Here is a 20,205-nt window from a genome sequence, read left to right as displayed (position 1 = left end):
AAGACTTGTAGGCCTTTAACTTCTCTCTTGTAAAATAACTTGGAGTTTCAAAGAGATAGTTGTATATTTTGGGCTGGAAGCTTGGCCATTTAGTCTTATCCAATATCCATTATTAGGAGGGTGCTATTGCAAATGGACCTGTCAGATGAATGCTGCTCACTTTAATGTTAATTTTGCTGAATAAATGTGCTTATCACTGGGTGACAAGCTGTTATAATACGTTAAAAGCATTATGTAAATAATAAATATATAATGTATAATCAATATAACTTATTTCTAATACAATAACAAACTCTGTACCTCATTGGATGTCATTCGTTCTCTGTAAATGCTAGCGCTTCTAATTTTTTTCTGCAACCTTGATACGCGTGCATGCTAAATGTTTACAAATGGGTAATTCACCTATATGGTTTTTGTTTTACCTGCTATGGAAATCAATGGTTACAGACATCTAACATTTTTCTAACATTGTTATGTCCAGATTGGACTACTGCAACTCGTTGTATTCAGGAGTTTCACAGGCTTCAATTGCATGCTTGCAGCTGGTTCAAAATGCTGTTGCTAGGCTTTTAACTTTGGACAAAAAAAATTCTAGTATCTCACCAGTTTTATCATCTCTTCACTGGCTCCCAGTCCAATTTAGGATTCAATAAAAGTTTGAATGGTCTGGCACCTATTTACATCGGTGAGCTTCTTCACTGGCATACTGCATTGAGGCCAATCAGGTCGGAAAACAAGTTTTAGCTAGTTGTCCCCAAAACACGCTTGAAATCATGAGGTGACAGGGCTTTTTCTGCCACAGCCCTCTGTCTGTGGAATGGTCTGCCTTTACATATTAGGTCATGTTCTTCCCTTGGTGCTAATCTAAAAAAATCACCTTCTTTCTCTTGGTTTTTGATTGCAAATAATTAATTTTAATTAGTTTTATACATTTATCTTATTTTTAAATATAAGCATAGACTTTGTATGCTGGTCCTTTTGTAAAGCATTTTGGTCAACATTTGTTGTTTTTAAATGTGCTCTAGAACTAAAGCGAACAAACAAACAAAAAATTTCTGGTCAATAGAAAAAGAAAACTCATAAAGGTATAGAATCACTTGAGGGTGAGTAAATGGTAAGTACACTTTCATTTGTTGCTTTAACTTGCTCAGGCTATCCAAAATGTAAGTCATTTTTTTCTTAAGTGTAACATTAGAGCAGATTTTTTTTTTTACTGAAACCGTCTTTGTTCATTCATAAAGTGCAAGTCTACAACTACAGGCACTCTGAGAATCACAAAACATTAAGGCAAAACAAAATTAAACAAGTATGGATTTTAAACAAACTGCTTTAAATTTGGGCTGAGCACACAGAAATACCATGCTCCAGCCTGATGTGTGCATACTGCAGTGGTGTAAAGTAACAAATTACAAATACTCAAATTACTGTAATTGAGTGTTTTTTTTCCAGGAATTGTAATTTACCAAGTAGTTTTATGGTGTCATGGTGGCTCAGTGCACGATGGCCTCACAGCAAGAAGGTTGCTGGTTTGAGCCCCAGCCGGGTCAGTTGGCATTTCTGTGTGGAATTTACAGGTTCTCCCCATGTTCATGTGGGTTTCCTCTGGGTGCTCTGGTTTCTACCACAAGTCCAAAGAAATGTGCTATAGGTGAATTGAATAAACTAAATTGTCCGTAGTGTATGTGTGTGAATACAAGAGTGTAGTTTCCCAGTTTTAGGTTGCAGCTGGAAGGAATAAGTTGGCAGTTCTTTCTGCTGTGGCGACCCCTGATTAATAAAGGGACTAAGCCAAAAATGAACAAATGAATAAGTAGTTTTAAAAATGTGCACTTTTACTTTTCCGTGAGTACATTTTTAGTGCTGTATTGGCACTTTTACAACACAACTTTTCTTCAACCTGCAGCCACTACTTTACTTTTTCCTGTCTATGGTGTTTGGGTCGGTAGAAAAATCAGTTCTATTGTTTCTGTCCCGTTCAATCCAATCTCATAGAAAGTAAAGTGCATCATACTGAACAATCTCAAGACATGGGTGCTTAATAAATTCAGCAAACCATTTGGAAGCATTAAACGTGTCCAAGAAGATGTCACACAATGATTTAGATGGTTTAGACCAGTGGTTCTCAAACTGTGGTTCGTGTACCACTAGTGGTACGCGGAGGAATGATATATGTCATGTACATGCTACACATATTTAAAAATTTATAATATGCCATATATTACATATAGCCTATATTTCTGAGGTAATCTGCCACGTTTTTTTTTTTAACTGTGCAGAGTTGTAGCTGCTTTACTGGGCCTAATACGCTACTGTATTTCAATACTGCTCATTTTGGTGGTTCTTGGAGAGTCAATTTTTTTCTGAGGTGGTACTTGAGGAAAAAGGTTTGAGAACCACTGGTTTAGACAACTGTATGATGACTAAAATACCAAGTAGTCTTAAACAACAACTAAACGCACTACAGAATTTTACGTTTTCACACACACACACGTACAAATTGCATGTAAACATTTTAACCAATCACAGTGTAATATACTACTCACTACTCTAATAATTTTTTTACTCATAGTTTGAGAAAATATTTACAATCAATTTTTTTTTTTACTTTACTTGCACTACATTTTTGGGTATGTATTATCATACTTTTACTTGAATAATATTTTTTAGTACTCTTTCCACCACTGGTGTACTGTTTATAATTAGGCTACTATTCATGTCAAAGATTATTTTATAAATATTATTTGTTTATATTTTTTTATTTTAATCTTATTTAACTGAACTTTGCTTCATGTCCACACCAATGCAGAATAAAATTATTTTTTAATAACCACGCGTTGTGTCCGCTTGCAATTTAAATGCTCAAGCTCATTCAAAAAGTTTGATTGTGACTATTATTGTTTTTCAGGTGGATTCTATTGGGTTCAGAATGATTTTATAGTTTACAGTTATCACCCTTGATGTGAACATCCATTTAGTTACTCACTGTGCAAAGACTTGCACCTGCGATAACATGTAAAAAAGACTTTTTGTTCAATTGAATGCCTGGGGTCAATGCCCTTTTTATAGTTGCAAACACGGTAACACTGTTTCGAACGAGTTCATTACGTCCTGGCAGATAGATTTCTTGGCTTAGGCTGAGATTTGACCCGACAAGAACTGTACGGACTGAAGAAAGCACTGCTGTCTTTGAGAGGCCCAGGCCAAGTGGGAGAGAGCAAAGAGTGGAGAGAGATTCTGCCAGTAAAACAGACACACACACATACTGTATACTCATATGAAACCCATGCTCTTGCCCTGGCAATCTGCACCTCTTGCCTGATAAAATTAGAATCAGGAAACAGAACAAAACGTGAAGTGCGCTGCATGAGCACATATAACATTTCTCAGAGATTGAACTTGACAGACTGGTTTATGGTCTTGTTAATCAAAAGAAAATGGACCCAAAGTCGGACCGACTGTATTTGACCTGAAACCACAACCTACAGTAATATACTGAAATCGCCAGAGTAGAGTTGCTTGAAATTAATTAATTAAGATTTTTAATCTGCTTCACTGTTTAAGACACTAGGTCTTTCCAGATCGATTGATGTTTTTAGTAATTACAATTTTCCCTTGTTTTTAGGGTAGTGTGAATTATATGATGTGAGTATCATCAAGTACTGTATGGCAACCCTTCATTCATTCATTTTCCTTCAGCTTAGTGTCTTTGATCATCAGGGGTTGCCACAGAGGAATGAACCGCCAACTAATCCAGCATATGTTTTACGCAGCGGATGCTCTTTCAGCTGCAACTGGAAACTGAAGCACCCGGTTACCCCACATGAAAAAGAAACCCACACAAACAGTGGGAGAACATGCAAACTCCCCACAGAAATGCCAGCTGACCCAGCCGGGACTTGAACCAGCAACCTTCTTACTGTAAGGCGACAGTGCTAACCACTGATCCACTGTGCCACCCTGTATGGTAACCAGAACTTGAAATTGGTTCTCTGTTTATAATCCATTCAAGTGTACACACATGAGTAAGTATTGAGAGCGCATGCTGTACATACACAAACACAGAAACACACAGTGAGCATACACCTGGAGCAGTGGCCAGGTATTGGTTAAAGCACGGGGAGCAATTAAGGGTTAGGTGTCTTTCTTAGGGTCACCACAGCTGGGTATTGAAGATGGAGAGAGTGTGGTAGGCAACGCAGTGGCGTAGTAGTACTGTGGCCTCACAGAAAGAAGGTCGCTGGTTCAAGTCTCGACTGGGTCAGTTGGCATTTCTGTGTGGAGTTTGCATGTTCTCCCTGCGTTCGCATGGGTTTCCTTCAGGTGCTCCGGTTTCTCCCACAGTCCAAAGACATGCAGTACAGGTGAATTGGCTACGCTAAATTGTCCGTAGTGTATGAGTGCGAATGAGTGTGTTTGTGGATGTTTCCCAGAGATGGGTTGTGGCTAGAAGGGCATCCGCTGTGTAAAAACATGCTGGATAAGTGAGTTTGATAAAGAGTTTGTTTGGTATTTATAAAGCCCAATTATGTTGGATGAATGCCATAGCCCAATGCCGTTGTGAGCATTTATACTTCTACACTCTGTCTGTGTTGCTCTGCAGTAACAATTCCACAATGGTAGTTGGCAGTGGGGATTCTGTATTTTCAGGCGTTTTGTGTTTTGAGATACTGTAACAGTAGTTCACACTAAGTAATCTCACACTAATTCAGGAAAGTCAGCAGAAAATGGTGAGTGTTCAACAACTTTAATAACACAAAACAAATGCATGCATCCACAGCTCCTCTTTAGGACTTGACACTGGTGTGGCACACAGGTGACTTTTGTTAAACACTCACTCCACTGGCCTCCTTTTAACTCTAAAGCTTTCAGCTGCCAAGCCAACCAATCACAGATCTTGTGCTTCATTTCATCTTGATGTGTAGCTACATTTTGCCCTGAGCCCAAGCTCTATTGCTCCCATTATTTGAACAGCCCACACTCTTATTGCATTTTTACTTTCGGACCAGAGCAGGCTTGCGTCTTCGATGTGACTGATTAGAAGAAAACAGAGAGAGGACTACTCTCTCTCAATACAACAGACATTGCTATAGTTATATTGTTATGGATTGTTTTGAGTCAGTTGCGACACAGTAACACACAGACAAACCTTTTGCAGAACAGCTCATGAATTTTCATTTGTCAAACTTATCGTGCTGCATAGGTTTGCTGAAGGTGACAGCTGAAGTGCAGTGAGGGGTTTGCATCTTTGATAAACTATGACAGTTATTGTCAAACAAACCAGGATTGGTGGTCAAACATGCATGGGCACGCCTCAGATAGACTAGTGTAAGTGCTTTCTTACTTTGCCTTGCTGATATTGATATGATTCTATAACTAATCAAAGTTTGGGTTTACCAGTGAATAAGGCTCCAGAGGTGCAATAGGTTAGCGCCAATGCTGAGGTTGTGAATGTGAAAGACACTCCACCAATGCAGAGTGGTTACGGTTATGTTACTACATTAGGCACATTCAAATCAAGGCTTAAAACACATCTGTTTAGCTGAGCCTTTACTGAATGAGCACTGTGCTACGTCCAACAGATCACACTATTATGTCTTTCTTTTTTTCATTATTTTATAACCTGTTTTAACACATTTTAATCTGTTTTTAATCACTTTCATTATTTGTTTTTTTTTTTTCTTAAACTTGTCTCTTTAATTACTGTTTAAAGCACTGTGAATTGCCACCTTGTATGAAATGTGCTATATAAATAAACTTGCCTGGCCTTACTGACATGCTGTTATTCTCTGATGTAGATGTAAAGAAGATTCGTGCCCAGTTGTGATCACCAGTGAAGTGAACTATCAATGGCGTTAAGGTATAGCTAAGAGTGATCCAAACCAACCTTACAAAAGTATGATTTACAGAGGGTATACTTATAAGATTTTCAGGATTTCAGGAAACACACTCTCAGAAATAAAGGTATGTCACTGGGGTGGTAACTTTTCAAAAGGTAAAAATTTGTAGCTAAAAGGTACAATACATATCAGTACTTAAAAAGTACAAAAGGGTTCTTCTTAACATTGTTAGGTACTAATATATACTTTTGAGGAACCAATAGACCCTTTAGGAACAAATGTGTACCTTCTGAAAAGGTACCACTCCAGTAACAGATCAGGTACCTATACCTCTGAGAGTGTAGAAAGGATTGGGTATAGTACAGAATAAGTTACAACCTAAAAACCCTGTAGCCTTAAGAAGGTTTCAGGAAATGCGACCCTTTTTTGGTTGGTACATTTGTTCTAATTTCCCCACTAGTGACTGTACAGAAAGAAACTGAAAGTTCTTGGCATAATCTGCACTGAACTCAATTTGAAAACTGAGTGTACAGAATCAACTAATTTGAGGGTCAAAGAAATGAATAAAAAGGTCAGAGGCATGCTCTCTGGGAATCTGACCTTGGAATCTTCTCTGTTCTGTCTGTAAAGCAATTATTATCACTTTCTCTTGATAATTGATGTCAGGGCATATCCAATCTCGACTCACTATGTACCTCGCATGCCGGGAACAATGATGATGGCAGCAGGGGTTGCGCAAAGTGGTTGTTTTTTTGGGGAACATGAGGATAGTGAGGGGGATCTTTTACTTTTGTTGCCAGGCCCTCAACAGGAGTCTGGTGGGATTGCTGTTGGTGTAGCACGCTCTTCCTCTGCTCCACAAAGGGAGATTTAGTCCTTGGTGTGTTTAGGGAAGTGGACTCAGAGGGAGGTGGCGCACTGGAAAGAAAGGAATCTAGAGCAAAGAGACAATAGCATCACAAAAAGAACAGTCACAGCCTTTTAATGTTTGCCTGTTTGCAGAACGCTCCCTGTCCCCTCCCCTCAGGCATTTATAGGATTGTGTGTGCCTGCACACTCAGTACTACAATATCGGTTGACATACTGGAAGTAGAGGAAAGTAACAGAAGCAACAGCTTTTTCAATTTGAAGCCAACAAGTGTCTGATGCTTATCTACAAAGCAAAAATATGTGTGTGTTTATCTGTGTGTGTGTGAGAGAGAGATCTGGCGGAGGCCATCTGAGTCATTATAAAGTTCAAGAAACCAGTTTGAGATTAATTAAGCTTTATAAGCTTTTATGTGCGTCATTTTGTAAAAAGTAGCTAACACATCATAAGATAAACGTGGACATTATCAGCAACAGTGTTTTGGTAGCTTGTAATGTTTACTTTATGCTCAAAATGTACTAATGTGCAAAGAAAAATATCCTTCAGAACATTACATCACCTGCAGTAGCCTGTACCATTTATACAAGGTCATATGGATCATTTCTTGTTATTTACTATAAATTTTTATACTTCCATCAAAAGGTTGCAGAGGAAATTGAGATCCAAACATCCAGTCTTCCAATTTCTCTGAGCTAGTGCAAACTGTAGTCTATTTGTAGTCTTAAATTCTTGTTTTAAGTTGTCAAGAGTGTATTTTCTTGTGCTGATGGTTAACTGCTTTAAGGTTCAATGTGTTGTTCATTTAGAAATGCTCCTCTGTATACCCTGGCTTTAACAAGTGTCCGTTGAAGGTTATTGGATAATGCACTGTGCGTTAACACAATGAACACTGTGAGTTAACTAACAAGGAACAAGGAACTTTATTTCAACTCTAAATAACAAAAATAAAAAATGATTATGCCTTGATTTTTTATTTATTTAATTAGGACAGTGGGCGACTCAGTGGTGCAGTAGGTAATGCTGTGGCCTCACAGCAAGAAGGTCGCTGGTTCGACCCTTGGCTGGATCAGTTGGCATTTCTTTGTGGAGTTTGCATGTTCTCCCTACGTTTGCGTGGGTTTCCTCCGGGTGCTCCGGTTTCCTCCAAAAGTCCAAAGACCTGAGGTACAGGTGAATTGGGTAAGCTAAATTGTCCGTAGTTTATGTGTGTGAATGAGTGTGTATGGTTGTTTCCCAGTGATGGGTTGCAGCTGGAAGGGCATCTGCTGTGTAAAACATATGCTGGATGAGATGGCAGTTTCTGCTGTGGCAACCCCAGATTAATAAAGGTACTAAGCGCAAAAGAAAATGATTGATTGAATGAATCATTAGGACAGTAGGGTCTGACTTTGCTTAGACAAAAGTTTTCTCACTTTACAGAAGACTTCCTGCTGAAGAATTTGCCCTCTCCTGTGGTTTTTAATGTAATGGGCAGCACAAATCAACAGGATCCTCAGGATCTACTCTGCAGATCTCAAACTTGACTGATTTCTAAGAGAATCTTGGGTTCATGTGGGTTCCAATAGGTCTTCTTCAGTATTTGTGATGATTGGTATGCAGTTTAATAGATAATTCTACTGTAAAATCTACCTTCTGCCATTTTTTCAAATGATCAACTAAAAGTTATTATTTCTTGCTCTTACAACTGAGATTGATGACAAGACTTTTGTCAGGTAGTGTGGATTAATCAAAACAATAAACAATCCCAGCTAGCAGAATTCATGTGGCTCAAATCTGGCCCACATCCTGCATAGAATGATGGCACTTGGACGGTCTGCTCCTGTTTGCCAGATCAGGGCCACAATTAAGCCATAGAAATATCACATATCAGCCAGAATTCAACCAAATGAACCCCAACTGACCCTAATCTGGGCCACATTTTTCTTTTATTCTGGCCCAGATCCGGACCACACCAAACACTTACATCTGGACCGCATTCTGAATGAAATGATGGATCTAGGGCGGTCTGCTCCTGTTTGTCAGATCTGGGCCACAAATAAGCCAAAGCAATACCACATATTAGCCAGAATTCAACCAAATGAACCAGAACTGACCCTATTCTGGGCCACAGTTTGCTTTTATTCTGGCCCAGATCTGGTTTACAACTTACATTTGCTGGGTGTGGCAAAGTACACAAATCCCAGCATGCATTGCTGTATGAATACATCATATAGCTTATTGATGCCCCAGTTTTCATTATTTGCTGTTGATTCTGCTGTTTATGCTTACGTTGTTGATTTCGTCACTTTTAGTATCCTGTTTGTAATGTTGATGAGTTTTAAACACTTTGGTAATTGTCACCGTTGTTGAGGTTCACGCTGATTATTGATGTCTCAGAGCAGAAGTTTTATTTCTACATTTTTTTTAGCTTATAAACCTTCTTAATTATGTGCCATGTGCAAGCTTGTTATTGTGTTACTTCTAATAATGGATTAACATCGGTTAACATCAGTAAATTATATTATTTCCTCACAGGTTGTGCCTCACTTCATTTTTTTACATTTTTTTTTTACTTGGCTTGTTTGCTGTAATGAAAAAACTTCTCAAGCAAAGTTCTTAAAAGTTACAACAGGCCTAAAAAAAATTTGGTTTTAGAGGTTCAGGGCTATGAGCCCACCTAAAGCAAACACTTTTCTCCATGATGGGGACTTTAGTCTATGTGTTCCACATATCTTTTAAGATGACTGGGCCCCATTTTATGAAGGTAATTCAGTTGCGAAAGTCGAGAGCTTGCAAATGTAAATGTGAGCACTTGTGAAAAGAATATTTGTATGTGTAGGTTGAAATGTACACTTACAGCTCTGATGTGAACAGCTGAAATCCTCGATTTGCACACACACACAACAATCCACACACTTGTGTTTTAAATTGGAAGTTGCAGATTAATAGTTGTGTATTTGTAAAATGTCATTCACAAATACAAAGTGACAGACACACGTGTGCACGGCAAATTTGACTGCATCTTCGCTCTACAACCACAGGTCGGCACTCACAACCTCTCAGATTGTCAGTACAACTACAAATCTTCCGCGCTCTGACTTTTGCAACACATCTCCCGCGATCTCTGTAGCAGAACTCATCTGTGCACTCGCAGATGCAGAGGCGTGAGCAGCGCTGGGCAGGGGAGGGGCGGGGCTGGTGTAAAGCTGTTTGATTGGCTGATGCCTGACCAATGAACAATGCCAGCAGCCAACAGGACTGAGGTGCAAAATAATCATTTCCCACGATTATTTTATTATTTAGGGTTTATTTAAACTCTTTTCTGAAGAGATTCTTGTTAAATCATAAATTCTGTGGAAATGTACATACCAGTAAAAGAGCAGCAAAGCCAGTTTATTGGCTAGAGCCAGCCAATGAGATGGGGCGTTTCTGTTTGTCAGGACACAGGGCAGCTCACGTTGTTGGAGGCCTCGAGCAATCAGAGGGTAAGTTATGATTTTTAATAATTATCTATATGTTCAATACTGTTAGCTAAGCTAAGGACTGTGTTGGGTGCTTCTCTTGTTTGTTTCTTATATAAGAAAACAGTTATGAGTTATCTAGGAGCTGCTTTCAATCATGTTATATGGTTCTAAAGATACGATTCAACCCACATGAAATAAGAAGTTGTAATAGTATTTATAGTAAATAATAGTACGTTTTTGAACCATACTAACTATAGTAAACTGTATTATACAGTATATATTGCAGTATCTACAACTTTGTTAATGAATGCAACAGCACACTGTAGTATTAACTAGCATGAACTTTAATAAATTGAAGTATACTTGTATGTATGTATGTATGTGTATATATATATATATATATATATATAGCTTAAATTTGAAAAAATTGAAATATAGCTATCTGTTTAAAACTAAACAATCTAATGCCATTTATCATGCAAATATCAAGTTGAAACAAATCTGTTAAGAACACGTATTTATATGTAAAACCTAATACATTTTAAAGCAGTTTCATTTCTTTCTAATTTTTACATCTACATGCATTACATCTGATTTAGGTCCACAACTTGCATCCTTCAACATGATATGTGTGTTCAAAGGAAGAGCAACTAGGTGAGGGAGACAGTGTCCATCGCTCGGCTGAGGGTCCACTTTGAGCATCTCATCTGCAGGGTTAAGCAACATAAGCTGAACAGTCATCATCTCTCTCTATTACAGCGAGCATCAACCAGCTTTACACAATGGCTTGCTTTCTGACCATTAGTTAAGGCTTGAGCAAAGTATTAAAGAGGAGATAACATTTGATGGGTAATGATGAAGTTGGATTTACCACCTCCATCTCATTATGAACAAGGAAAAACCCTGAAATATTTCAATACAAGTAACTAGACATTTGCACTGCACTTATTTGGACTGTAAATTTTATTTGACAAATTACATTCCCTTACAGAACAGGTGTCAAACCCAGTTCCTGGAGGGCTGCAGCTTTGCAAAGTTTAGTTCTAACCCTAATTAAACACACCTGATCAAACTAATTGAGTCCTTCAGGTTTGTTTGAAACTTTCACTTAAGTGTGTTGAAGCAGGGTTGCAACTAAAAACGTGAAGGGTTACGGCCCTTCAGGAACTGAGTTTGACACCCCTGCCTTACAGTAAAGTGTAAAAATACAACATTAAACAATTATCAAAATAAAAGTTGTGTTTGTGGGTGAGTGTGTGTTTTGTTCAAATCTGTAGTCATCTTGGCAAGAAAAAAGAGAAAATAAAGTCGGCTTCCTCTTCAATGATCTGAATCATTTTGAAGTGTTTGTAGATGAGCTGGATCATCATGTCATCTTTAGCATAAATAACATCCTATTCAAGCTATGCAGCTTCTCTGAGTTCCTCATCGACTTAAAACATGCTGATCTCTCCTGTCACTCCATCCTTACAGGAAACTGAGAAATAACCTATAGTTAGTAACGTTCATAATTAAAAAAGTGATATAAAGGACACACTGTACACAAACATGTAAATAGATAGATGGATAGATAGATATGATGCAGGTTATAATAACAAAAACCGGTATGATCTGTAAGAAACTGAAACGCCTAGTGTTATTTTTAATTGCTATTAATGTGTGTGTGTGTGTGTGTGTGTGTGTGTGTGTGTGTGTGTGTGTGTGTGTGTGTGTGTGTGTGTGTGTGTGTGAAAATATACTTCAATTTATTAAAGTTCATACTAGTTAATACTACAGTGTGCTGTTGCATTCATTACCAAAGTTGTAGATACTGCAATATATACTGTATAATACAGTTTACTATAGTTAGTATGGTTCAAAAACGTACTATTATTTACTATAAATACTATTACAACTTCTTATTTCATGTGGGTTGAATCGTATCTTTAGAACCATATAACATGATTGAAAGCAGCTCCTAGATAACTCATAACTGTTTTCTTATATAAGAAACAAACAAGAGAAGCACCCAGCACAGTCCTTAGCTTAGCTAACAGTATTGAACATATAGATAATTATTAAAAATCATAACTTACCCTCTGATTGCTCGAGGCCTCCAACAACGTGAGCTGCCCTGTGTCCTGACAAACAGAAACGCCCCATCTCATTGGCTGGCTCTAGCCAATAAACTGGCTTTGCTGCTCTTTTACTGGTATGTACATTTCCACAGAATTTATGATTTAACAAGAATCTCTTCAGAAAAGAGTTTAAATAAACCCTAAATAATAAAATAATCGTGGGAAATGATTATTTTGCACCTCAGTCCTGTTGGCTGCTGGCATTGTTCATTGGTCAGGCATCAGCCAATCAAACAGCTTTACACCAGCCCCGCCCCTCCCCTGCCCAGCGCTGCTCACGCCTCTGCATCTGCGAGTGCACAGATGAGTTCTGCTACAGAGATCGCGGGAGATGTGTTGCAAAAGTCAGAGCGCGGGAGATTTGTAGTTGTACTGACGAATCTGAGAGGTTGTGAGTGCCGACCTGTGGTTGTAGAGCGAAGATGCAGTCAAATTTGCCGTGCACACGTGTGTCTGTCACTTTGTATTTGTGAATGACATTTTACAAATACACAACTATTAATCTGCAACTTCCAATTTAAAACACAAGTGTGTGGATTGTTGTGTGTGTGTGCAAATCGAGGATTTCAGCTGTTCACATCAGAGCTGTAAGTGTACATTTCAACCTACACATACAAATATTCTTATCACAAGTGCTCACATTTACATTTGCAAGCTCTCGACTTTCGCAACTGAATTACCTTCATACCATTTGCCATATCTTCACTGAGCTGCTTTAGGCTTACAGCCACATTAGCCAGAGCTAACTGTGCCAAAATATTTGCAAAAAGTGGCCCACATTGGTTTTAGGATAACTGGGCCACATTTGCCACATATTCTCTGGGCAACTATAGGCTCAAATCCACATTAGAAATAGCTTACTGTGCTGAATATTCATCAAAAGTGGCCCACATATGTTTTAAGATAACTGGGCCACATTTTCCATGTCTTCTTCGGGCCACTATAGGCTAACGGTAGCATTAGCCAGAATTTACTGTGCCAAATATTTGCCAAAAGTGGCCCACATATGTCCAAAGATAATGGGCCACATTTGCACTTACACGTGTAAGCCACTTAAGGTTTAGACCCAGATTACTCCTAAATTATTAGGCCACATTTTTGCCAACTGTGGCCCACATTTGTCCACCATCGTTTGGGCCAAATGTATAATTTTCCACATGGGCCACATTAGGCTGACATTCAGATTATATTTTGCCATATGTGCCAAATATTTGCCTTAAATGGCCCATTTGCGTTTGAATTTTTTGAACCCCCTTTGCCATTGTACAGGTGGGCCACTTCAGGCTCACATTCATTTTGTCTGGGCTGAAGGAATACCACCATTGCCGCATAACTGCCTAAAGGGGCCCACATTCGTATGCCATCTGCGAATGGCAGTAATTTATTGTTGTGTATCATTTAGGCAGAAATGTTTATTGTATCTGCTTAAATCAATGCATGATGTTAAGCTACTGCAGTGATTACATGCTGTAAAATGATTAAATGTGAAACTACTGCATGCCGTAATCATAAATAATTCTAAAATGACATTCGGTTGTGTATGTTTATGTTCTTGTACAGTTATGTACAGTGAACATTTAATGTATTTTACATACAAAATGTCAAACTTTAAAAAAGTTTTTACTTGAAAAAATGATATATATTTATGACACCCCATGGCTGTGTGAAAACAGAGAATTAAAGTGAAGAAATTTAAGCATGTGTCTTGAGGGAAGCTGCAAAGATTGAGAAATGTCTAAGTGGTTGCAGCTTTCAGAACCATGAGTCTGGCCAGTCGTCACATTAGAGGCTTTCCAGCTTTGTTGCTGTCTTCTGTGAAACGGAGGACACACACAATACTTGGAACTACATTTTATAGCCATGTGACACAGGGAAATGAGCCCTAACGCAAGCTGCCAGCTGTGGTCTCGCAATTTCACCAGTGATCAGTGGAGAAAAACGATCAGCACATGGAGGGACATCATTTTCACAGCAGTTGAAAACTCTCTTTTTCATACTATTATTCTTGATTCATTTGCGCACAAAATAGCAAAGCTGCAAAGGTAAAGCCCTCGTCTTGATTGTAGTAATTCATTTCAACCTTCGTTGAACATGCCAAGGACACAGAATGTGAGGGTTAAGAAAGCAAATAAAATCCCAACCGACATAAATCAGGCTATCTGTGATAGATCTGCAATAACACTGGCTTCGAAAGGTTCAAGAACATCTTCAAAGTCATGGCCCAAAACCAGAACAACCCAAATGAAACGCATCTCTTTGATTTACAGAGGCAGGTGCTGGTGGAGATACTGATAGCTCCCACACGCTCTGCAATGCATTAAAGAGCTCAGATCAGTGTCCTTGAAGTACCTGTGTTAATTATGTAAAAAAAGAGCCACCTTTGTTTCAGACTCATTCCAAAATGGGGTAGTGGATCCCATAGTCTGAAATGCTCTGTAATATCCATGCGCTGGTAAAATGGGACACGAAAGGAAGGAAGGAAACCATTAAACATAATCCAGACACAGAATACGTGATTAGCCGCTTGTCGCCGTTCGAGCAAAACAGAGACTGTCACGAAATATCAGTCAATGGTTTGTCTGTCACAATTTTATGACAATAGAAGAATGTCTAGGGAAATATGAGTCATGCATTTTCCCATGTGTGCAAAAGAAAATAAAGTTATGCTACACTGTTCGTTGGTTCAAAATGAATTATGTTACTTTTAATGAAAATCCCCAAAGGTTATTAAAACGTATTTTACTGTCAGTCTGTTCTCTATACGAGTTGTTACTTATTGCTTTTGGCATTTTTGTCTTTATTATGAGAGAAAGCAAAGGGAGAGATGGGATTGGGAAAGGTCCACCAGTCAGGACTCAAAGTCATGATGCTCACAACACAGTTGCACTATAAGTCGATGCACTGCCCACCAGGCTAAAAGCACCAACATTTTTTGGAACATTTCTAAATACTTTAGCTTGTCAGTTAGTTCCTAAGTTTAAAGCAAAAGGTGGTGACAAGTGGTCATCTCTGATCTTTCATTCTATTGTTTTGTTCAAAATGGCATTCATTAAAAAATGACACATGAGCAGACCAACAATTTTCTTGAATGATTCATTGAATAATACAGGAATTATATCACTAATGATTATTTTTAGGATGTTTTAACCTTTTTTTATAGGAAAGTATAGAGAGGAGACATAAAAGAACATGGAGCAGAAAGAAAGACGGGAAGGATCAGCAAAGGACCTGTAGTTGGGAATCAAATTGGGGACACCATGCGCACCTCAGTGCTATACTGTATGTTAAGGCACTAAACTCTAGGCTATTGGCACCAACATGATTGATGAGTTGATTAAATGCTGGGTCACTTCACAAGAAAATCTTTATCACAACAGTTTTGCAAACACGTTTTATAACATTTCAAAGATATTTTTGTGCATGCTGTATAAGTGCACATACATTGTTTACCCATAGTGTTTACATGGTCATAATACAGCAAGCAGTACAACAAGTATTTAGTTTTGGGTCAGCTTTTGCCGCTGAACATTGCTTTACAATGCCATTGATGGGTGAACATTAGCCAGTGGGGGAGTGTCTTTTGTCTCTTCAGGTGTGATTCATTCATGATAATTTTCACTCTCACTCCTACAGTTCAGGCCCATTCAGTGTGGTTTTTGGACCTTATTTCAGCTACATTTTTTTCTCCAAAACCTAACCATTCATAATATTTTTTATCAAAAAGGAAAGCATGTACATCAATATTTCTCACATATTTTTATAGCACAGTTTGTACTGAATAAAAAAAAAAAAACATGTTGGCCAATACTATGTAATAAGTAGCTGAAGTATGCAAAAATCTCTGGGCATGTCAAAACGTCTTAGGGGCCCCAAAATTATCTCAGACCCTAGAGTGTTAAAACTAGTTTTGGTGGTGGAGAAAAAGTTGGGGACAAGTGATATTTAACTTTTCTTGTTGAGTTTTGAATAGCTTTTTCTCCCTAATTGTAATCATATATCATGACAAAAGCCTTGAGCTGCATTATTGCATTTAACATGCAAGTTATTTGCTATTATTAATCTTTGTTTGTTTTGTTTCATATCAAAATATAAGTGTTATAATGGTAGCTTTTTAATGTTAGGCTTTCTTACACTTTTAATTGTTTTCAGCTCAAATTTATTGCAGAAATAGAAGTACATACTGAACATTCATATAAATTTGGCTATAGATTTGTGGTCAACTTTGACTTGTTTTGACATTTCAAATATTTAAAAAGGCTTGGGTAAAGCATCCCATAGAAGCAGAAACAGGGACTACTATAAACTTTAAATACTGTATTTAAATCATTTCAAAGGTGTAATGTATAGAGCAGCTGATCAACAATGATAATTCTCCTGTCTTCACTTTCACGGTTTGCATTAAATAATACAAACATTTGTTTTGAGTTTGAATTAAACCGTTTTTCTGTTGCATGTGAGGTTGTGTCCTCAAGCTGGTTGTGTCCTCGGAAACTCGATAAGCATGGTTCTCTGTACATGTAATGTCCTTACTTCATATTAATTACCAATCCAATGGAAGTCATCTGGGTTTCTGTTTTTTACTGGACAAGTGGAATCCAGATGTAGAAGCATAAGTCTGTAATCTCTGAGGGAAGCTTCCAAGAAGGGGGGGGGGGTTTTGGCCCGGTTCTGGTCTGGAATGAATCATTGGTTACTAAATTATTTTGGCGCGCCATTTTTCAACAACGTTGTTCACTAAAAGCCTTAACGGAACAAGACCCACAGCCTGCACAGCCTCTACCACAGAGAGGTTACATAACAGTTCAGCACATTTCCAAAAACCTGAATAGTTTTTGAGTGCTTTGTATCATCAGCAAATTTGACGATGAGGTGCTTCTTTGTTCTTCTATGGTTTAGTCATCCTGCAATTAGACATTGTGTGAAGATTATAAAATTGCTGACCTCAACCTAGAACATAATGTTACAAACTAATGACATGTCTTGTTGAACACTGTGCTATATTTACTTGTGTGTTTTGACATCGGATATGGTTGCAGACTTCTGCAGATAGTCATCTAAGAGACAAGATGAGGGTGCTCCATTGGGAGAGATTTATGAAATTTTGCTTGTATGCTGACAGCAGGATATCAAGTAGGACATTGGGCCTGTTTTGAAAACATTTCTGCAGCCTGGGGGGGGGGGGGGGGGGGGGATGGTTCAGTACAAAGAAAGTAGGGCAAGCTAGTGTAAACTAGACAAATGTGGACATTGCGTGGGCGCAGTGTTTTGTTGGGAATCCACATTTTGGCAGTTAAACTGATAATCAAATACGCGTTCAATCAGAAGTTCTGTACAACATGTTTCCTGTGAAACTGAAGCCACCCCAAAGCAGAACTGTCAGACAAACGTGCTTAATTCACCATAACAGACAGCATGGCATGACAGACATTGCCTTAAAACCATAAGAAAGATTTTATCTCTTCCTCTGATGAATGAAAACTCTCTTCACAAAAAAATTAAATAAATAAAAATAAATATATTACTTTGAGTGTTGACATGCGACATGCATGTGTCATAAAATGTCCAAGAAAAAAGGGGTCAAGCTGACAAAGTTCAGACAGGCACAGGAACAATGGTGGTTTTGTGAGTGTTCCTGGGTGTTTATCAGTGCACGACTGCCTTCGTGTCCTGCTGGGCACATTCTGAGCCTGCTGTCACGAGTGCCACCAACATACAACAACATAACCGCAATCATCAGCCCTCCTCCACCACCATGCTGTGCTACTCTCTGTTCCGTGTTTTGTTTTGTTTTGTTTTCTTTCTTTTCCCTTCTCTCTAAATCTTTATCCCACTGTCTTCCTTTTTTGTTGTTGCCTAGTCTGTTCTTTTTATCTCTCTCCTCCTGACATGTTTCTCACTCAGCTTCTGAAACAGATAATCAGAAAGAGACTATACCGTACTCTGTGAAATGAGGTTCAGCACAATTCATGTTGAGGCTTGTGAGTTGTGATGGTGCTCTCTATAAGGCCAAACAAAGAACGCAAAGAAGCTTAAGGGCTTAAGGCTTCTGAATGACATTTTGTGAACATTTTGTGAACATTTTGTGAACGCATGTTTGATGGCAAACATTATATTTTAAATGTGATGTATGGCAGGGTCCTGCAGGGTCAAGCATGTATTTGACACTGTACACTTATCATGGAGCAACAAATTATAGCTTTAATCATACAGTTTATGTCATGATTTATTCATTTCTGTGTGAAAAAATGTTGATCTCTATTGGCTTTCATTACTGGGCAAAACACTGTGTGCACAAGATAAATTTTGTTAGGTTTAAACAAAATAATGGTGAGTAAAGACAAGCTCACAACACCCTGTTTTGTCTGTATTTTGCTGTAGCAGACAGATTTCCCACGTCTGAGTCAAAACTACTGGATTGAAGCCAAATCTGGGCTGACTGCATTCACTTTAACCTCCGTGGAGTTTGAACAGGTCAGTAATGTGATCTGAGCCTATTTCAAGCAATCACTGACAGTAATATTTGTGTTTGATATTATCCTTACATTATCTTGTAGCGTATGTGATGCAATGACAGAATGGAACAAATCCAGCCAACCAGATGTGCAGATGATATACAGTGCAGATGATATACATTAAATGGAATTGATTTGTTACTGGAATGTATTAAGGAAAACCTTTTTTGAGAAGGTTAAAGTTTATCATACACTGCCTGTCCAAAAAAAAGTCACCATCTGGACTTAATCAAGCAAATAGAGTCTCCTATTGAATAATTACTGCATGGATGATTATTTTAGCTAGTAATAAGCTATTTAACTCTAAATGATTTATAGAGTAGCCTCTCATTTCTTAAAAAAACAACAAGCCGTCAAAGTTGCCAAAACAGCCCTAGCCGGAAAGCTAAAGGAGTGCAAAATCCCACCTTCGAATTTAAAGCTACTAATAAAAGGCTATATTCTTAACAAATGGCAAACAGAATGGGATCAATGCTCAGAAAATAAACTTTTTGAAATTCAGCCAGAAATAGAAATAGAGAAATAGATACATTATTTAAATGTGAATCCTTCTAAAATTGTACAATTTCTTAGCAAAAGTAAACCTTAAAAAACTGTTTTAGATATTTTCATATATTATCATTATTATTTTTATATATGTATTTTTTCTTGTGTATTATTTATTGCTGTTGATGACTTTTATTTGTTAGAATAATTTTATAATTATAGAAAAGTGGAATTTATAAAATGTGGTAAACTTGATCTGTTTTTATTTTATTTTATTTATTTATTTATTTATTTATTTATTTATTTATTTATTTATTTATTTATCTATCTATGCCATTTTTAGCCATAGAAGCTGAAAAAAATCTCTCTCTCCCCCTCAAAAAACTTGAAGGCAACCTGTGGTTCTGGAAAAGATGTTAATCTGTTTCAGAAGGGTCAAATTATTAGTATGCATCAAGCAAAGAAAACCTAAAAAGAGATTGCTGAAAAATATTAAACACTTCCAGTTTTGAGGAGGAAATTTAGTAAAAAAAATCCTGAATGATCGAGATATGATCGAGGCAATAACTTAATGCCTGTCGATACCAATTAGTTAAGTTTAAATGTTTAATAGTGAATGTAAGATTATTTTTACAAACAAAAGAGGAGGTCAGTTGACCACCTGAACATACTGAATGACCAGATCATTTCATCAAAGGATACTTTTTCTTACTTGAAGGCATGTCTATTGGGAGTTGGTGAAGAAGACAAGGCAGAACTGTGAGTGAAGCACCAGAGGGTGGATTAATTTACAAGCATGCAATAAAACAGGTAAGTGAAGTGATAAGTGCTCAAGTGTGTTGGGTGTTCTCCAGGTCACAGTGTCCAGTGCTTCCTCTTGTGCCAATCGGTCATGGCGTATTGTTTGGGGAAACAGATAAGCATCAGTGTAATGGAGTCATG

At 37.9% G+C, this 20,205-nt stretch overlaps 1 protein-coding gene and 1 long non-coding RNA gene across 4 annotated transcripts in view; one reads left to right on the top strand and one right to left on the bottom strand.

The window, feature by feature from the left end:
* zdhhc1 (zDHHC palmitoyltransferase 1) overlaps positions 1–20,205 on the bottom strand; it is a 115,510-nt gene that overhangs the window by 29,087 nt on the left and 66,218 nt on the right. The window lies entirely within an intron of this gene.
* The window catches only part of LOC141375392 (uncharacterized), a 55,419-nt gene that overhangs the window by 1,327 nt on the left and 33,887 nt on the right, over positions 1–20,205 (top strand). The window contains exons 2-3 of the long non-coding RNA XR_012383374.1: positions 18,644–18,736; positions 19,982–20,073. This is a non-coding gene — a long non-coding RNA (uncharacterized lncRNA). The remainder of the gene's footprint in view (positions 1–18,643; positions 18,737–19,981; positions 20,074–20,205) is intronic.

This window comes from Danio rerio, chromosome 7, assembly GCF_049306965.1.
Source record: "Danio rerio strain Tuebingen ecotype United States chromosome 7, GRCz12tu, whole genome shotgun sequence".
In the NCBI taxonomy this organism is placed as follows: domain Eukaryota; kingdom Metazoa; phylum Chordata; class Actinopteri; order Cypriniformes; family Danionidae; genus Danio; species Danio rerio.
Note: the sequence above shows the minus strand (reverse complement) of the source record. Positions and strands in the feature narration are given on the sequence as shown.